Source organism: Tupaia chinensis, unplaced genomic scaffold, assembly GCF_000334495.1.
Source record: "Tupaia chinensis unplaced genomic scaffold, TupChi_1.0 Scaffold000028_1, whole genome shotgun sequence".
Classification (NCBI taxonomy): domain Eukaryota; kingdom Metazoa; phylum Chordata; class Mammalia; order Scandentia; family Tupaiidae; genus Tupaia; species Tupaia belangeri.
In genome coordinates, this window is record NW_006159458.1 from 5,317,853 (window position 1) to 5,323,564 (window position 5,712).

The following is a 5,712-nucleotide window of genomic DNA, read 5'->3' on the forward strand; positions in this document are numbered from 1 at the left end:
GCCAGCGCAGGGCACCTCCGCCCTCCACCGCCTCGCTCGGCGCGGGTCCGGGGGTCTGGTTAACCACTTTTTAGAAACTGTTATCTCATGTTTATCCAACAGCTTGTTGATTTCAGGTTGCTTTAGCAAATTTAATGCTTAGGAAAGAGATTAAATTTTGACACCAAGGGACCAGCAGATGGTGCAGTGATTGTTGGACTCCCATGTAGTTGACCATGGTTCGAGTCCCTGATCTGGTGACTTGAAACTCAGGCTGGCCACATGTGCGTGCATGCCCAAAATCCCAAGAGGAAAATGGAGGATAAAGGATTGTGGTGTAATAATCTCTCTTGGTGGGGGGAGGTGTGATTTATTGCTTTGGCTAGCGCACACATCCTATAGCAAAAATCTCTCTCTCTAAGCAGGCACTGTTGTCTTTGTTTCAGTCTTTTCATGAATATAACATTTCAGATTTATTGCCGTACAAATCAGATGTTATTAACCCTAATAATTCCAGCATCAAATAAGCATAATAACCCCATTACAATATCTACTTCTCAGTATCCTTACATAAATGTAGTTTTTGATAGAGTGACGTGCATGTACTCTACACATACACACGTGCATTCATGTATACATAGATGTTTATAAATGTATGAATGTGGAGATTAGCATTTCATTATCACATCTATGTTATCTTTGCCTCCAAGGAATTTACTGAACACTTGAGATAAAAACATGCAACTAATGCAAGAGTTTTGATAACCTGGCTGTTCTTAAATACAGATACACATGTAGGCTATTCAAATATTTTATGATAGCTGCCATTCACTGAGTGTATGCCACATGCCAAACTATACATGTTGATGCAGCCAAACCTCCAAGCAAACTTATGAGGTAGTGTTTTAATCTGTTTTCTGTCACTAACAACTCAATGTCATACTAGGTAATTTATAAAATATAGGGATTGAGACCTGCAGTCAGCATAATGGCTGTGTTGCTGGACTTCCGTGTAGTTGACCGCGGTTCGCGTCCAGGACCTGGTGGCTTAAAACTCATGCCAGGCGCATGTGTGTGTGTGCCCAAGATCCCGAGAGGAGAACGGAGGAGAAGGGATTGCGGTGTGGCCAGGCCCCTGGGGGGTGATTTCTCGCTTTCTGTCTCTCTGTCTCTCTCTGTCTGGTGAGCACACATGCCCTATAGCAAAAACCTCTCCAAAAAAAAGAAAAAAATAATAAAATATAAGGATTTATTTAGCTAGTGGTTTTGGAGGTCCAAGGTCAAAGGGCCATATATAGTGAGAGTCGTCTTATTGATGGGGGTCCTTCTGTAGCATTCTGAGGCAGCACAGGGAGAGAACTTGTGTGAGTCCATGTGTGTGTGTTTTTCTCATTCTCTCTTCTTTTAAGCCCACCAGGATTCAATCATGGGAATACCAGATTAGACTTTATGTAATCCTAATCACTTTGCAAAAGCTATACCTCTTAACCTCATAGTCAGATTAAGTCTCTTAATATCAACATAACTAGATTTCAACATGTGAATTTTGATGTGGTACATTCAAGCCACAGCAGGTAGTTACAGTTATTAGCCTCAATTTATAGAGGAGGACACTAAATCAAACACATATGAAGGGACTTGCCCAAGGTCTTAGCACCAGTAAATGGCAAAGAGGCAGAATTCTACCCAGGCAATGATTTTAGGGTCTGTGCACTCAACGCCTCCCCTGATCTGCCTCTATCATAAATGCAGGTTTCCAGTCAGTCTTTGGTGAACTAGTTCCCTTGGCGTGCCCCTTCCCTCTTCCACCAGTTCTTCCTGAGCAGCTGTCTACATGATTAGTTGACCACCATGAGCTTCACCAGCAGCATTGCTCTAGTAGATTCTGCCCATTACCATTTGGGACCACTGTTGTAGGATCTGAATAGAAATAGGAATGCAGGAAATTAGCTGGAGAGAGTGTAGGGAGTGCAGGAAGCAGGGAAGAGCCAGCACTCATTTAGAGGAGAGGCCTTGCAAATACTTGAAGTGTGAGTCAGGGGGAATGCTCTAGAGCAGAAATGGCCCTTCTCGAATTGAGGCAAGGGCATAGGGCCTTTGTCCTTCATCCCAAGTCAACAATGGTTGTGGGCTGCCTGGGAAGAGCAAGACAGCTCCCTCTTAGTGCAGTTCCTGAGGAAGGAACCAACTGTGAGTCATTCACAGGCAACTCTCCCAGCAGCAATGGGAATGAACCCTAATGGAGAGAGATGAACGGTGCAGTACACGTCCACTATGGACCCTCAGAGTCGAGGTAAAATTCAGGCATTGAGACCAGCAGTTGGCGTAATGGCTATGTCACTGGACTCCCATGTAGTCAACTATGGGTCAAGTCCCAGACCCTGTGGCTTAAACTCATGCCGTGTGTGTGTGTGTGTGGGTGTGTGTGCACAGCCAAGATCCTGAGAGGAGAATGGATGAGAAGGGATTGTGACATGGTCATCCCCTGGCGGGGGGGGGGGGTGATTTCTTGCTTTCTGTCTCTTTGACTCTATCTTTCTAGTGAGCAAATGCACTCTATTGCAAAAAACCCTCCCCCCCCAAAAAAAAAGCAGGCATCACAGAGAATTTTTATTTTTATTTTTATTTTTAGGTTTTTGTTATAGGACATGTGTACCGGAGATAGACAGAGAAAGACAGTGAGAAGGAAAGTGAAAAATCACTCCCAAGGAGGGGATGGCCAGGCTATAACGCCCTCTCCTCCATTCTCTTCCTAGGATCTTAGGCATGCACACAGACATGTCCAGCATGATTTTCAAGCTGCCAGGTCTGGGACTTGAACTGACCATGTGGGAGTCCAGCACCTTAACTACCACATCACCTGCTGGCCCCAAGGGAGAGTATTTTAAGAAAGACAGTTCCTGCCTTGTTTCTTTACCTTAAGAGGCAGATATTGTTATGGAGAATGACACATAAAAACAGTCACCTGCTTTCTCCCCTTCACATATCTCACTTCTTTCCATTCTTTGACCAGGTTACCAAAGCACTTGAAAAACTTGTGGAGAGTGGCTCATCCAGGTGGACTAGAATGTTCAGCCTCTCAAGGAGGATATGACTGATGGACAATTGCTTCCTGTGCACATCCCTTGAAGAAAATTTCTTGCTTAGTCTCTAAAAAATTAGTCATATGTCCACCGAATGGAAGCTGCCTCCTGATATAAAAACCTTTGCTCAGGTAAGTTCTATGTTATACCTGGAATGGCAAAATGATAAAGCAATGAAAGCATGTTTCTATAGGCCACCTCTTACCCAACGGCATAGAATTATTGCACCATTTTCTCTCTCTCTCTCTCTTCTGTCCCTCTCCCCACCCTTGTCTATGTTCGTGTATGTGTGTTTGGAACAAACACGAAGATTTGTTGTCTTCGTGACAAGATTGACTACACATTGGAAACTCCTCTATGCCAGACACTTTATATATATTATTGCTAAATATCCTGGTAACCCTGCTTGGTAGGTATTATTTATTTTGTTTTATGGATAAAGAAATTGTTGCTCAGGAAATTTATGTGACTTGCCCACAATCCATAGCCAATAAGTGACAGAGCAAAGATTTGAAACGCTCTGTCCGCGTCCATAATTCACATAGACTTTCTGTGAAAACATCTGAAAAGGGGTTTGAAGTTCTGAGAGCCTCATTTGGGGTGTCTTGGTGCAGATGTTATCCCTGAAAGGCAGGAAAATGAGTTTCAGTATGGATTAATAGGCTTTACTTGCGTCCCTGCCCACACTCCTCCTGCAGTTGACTTTACGTATCCTGCATATGATGGCAGGCGCTAATTGCTTACACATCCACAGCAACACAGTCTTTATTTAACTAGCAAACTTTAATAACTGGTTTTTGCCTTGTTAGCAACAGCCTCTAATCTTCCTTGCAGAAAGTGGTGAATTTGCCTCTCACAGCTGGTATGGGCTTCGTTTACAATAGAATAGTTAACTTTTTGTTTATTGTAAGATCTTGAATAAGAATCTGCCGTGTACAATTGCATAATGACATAGTCCAAATTCAAGTAAGTTTGCCTGTAAATGTTCTTTAGAAAATTTTCCCATTATACCTAAAATTGAAGTTGACAAACTTGGCCAAGGACTTCAGACCTTTTCATGCTGCTGTTTAATGGAGCTGTCTGAAGAGCATGCCGTTATTGAAATGATGGCTTCTCATGGTGAAAATGTCTGGCTTTGGCCCCTTCAAATTACAGAAGAACATAGATCTTTGCTTCCCTCTCCCAGGTTGAGAGCAAAAGCAAACTGGGTACAGGGTAGTAAGTCCCTGTCTTGGAGTTGGAATGAATACAAATCTGTTCTCTCCCATGTCCCAAGAGTTTCCTCAAAAGACTTTCTTTCACAGGTTATGTAAGTTTGGTTTCTGACATGCCCAGCATACAATCTGTCATATATTTTTTTAAACATTACCAAGTTTTAGAAAATAAAGTCAGATTTTCAAAATCAAAACAGGCTAAGAGTATTTGTGCAGGTTAAGACCTTTACTCAAGGCATTGAGTTACTGAAAGATTAGCCTTATGCTGAAATACCAAATGGCTGCAGAAGAAATCTGAGAAACACAATTTAATATTATTAACGACTTGAAGAGACAGGAACTGAGTCATGGGAAAAGAAAGTATTAAGGAGAAAGGTCAGCTAACTAAAGACACAGAAACAAGTTAGGATCTGTCTAGAGAGAAAAGGGGGAAAGAGAAATGTATTCGTTTTTACTGTAGTCAATTTTTATTCTTCCTTATTTCAGTGGTACACAGATGATTAAATATTGCCTGTGGGCAACTTAATTCTCTAAAAAGCCAGCATAGCTTTCTGAACTGCGGCCACAGAAAGATGAGTCTATTACCGTTACCCATTGTCTGGTAAAATATCACAACAAGACCTTTAGTGACAATGTGATACATTATCCAAGCCAGCACAACAGGATAAAAATGTTGGAAGACACACTCACTGAGCAGAAGAAGCCCCAGGCACTTCCCACCATGCCAAGTGGAACCCAATAAAGAGCATCGGGAAGAGCGATTTCATCCGCTCAAGTGCTGTCAGCATTAGCAGACAACCTGGGGTGCGAAGGCAGAGGGCCGTGAAACATGAACCCCTTATAAAGTTGTTGTTATAGCATTTTTATAAAGCAAGGTCGATGTTGTATGGTAATAAAACTATGATGCCACTGGCAGCGTTGTACAGGGTTCACTGACAGTATCCAAGTCTGCCAAAGAAACATGGTGTGTTTGAAAGGGGAAAGCACTGGGGGTGCACAGCAGAGTCCAGCCAGGGTGTGGTTCCCTGCACTTCCTGAACTTGAGGTTATCATTTTCCTCTCTGATACACTGTTCATGAGAACGATTTAGTGCTCCCTCCATCCTTCAGGTGCATCCATCTTTCAGGTTCAACTTAAGCCTTGTCACGTTCTTTTTCAATTACTACCTAACACATCCCACTTCTTCCATCTTTGATACCCCACAGCTTACTGCCTATACTTTTTATTATACTTGGAATGAGGAATGAGGATTTTTTCACACTCTAAAGCCATTTTTATACCTCTTTTGTTTTTTTACCCAATCCTAACATAATGCTGAACTCAGAATCGTCAGTCAGCGATACTTGCTAGTGAATGAATGAATGAAATCGTGTTAATGAAAGAATGAATCACCAAATTCTTAGTAACAATTTCCTGGTAACAATGACTTCAAAAAG

The 5,712-nt window shown here is 42.2% G+C and overlaps 1 pseudogene; it reads left to right on the forward strand.

Moving 5' to 3' along the window:
* LOC102484521 (stress-induced-phosphoprotein 1 pseudogene) overlaps positions 1-3,798 on the forward strand; it is a 29,716-nt pseudogene extending 25,918 nt beyond the window's left edge.
* Positions 3,799-5,712: the final 1,914 nt, after the last annotated feature.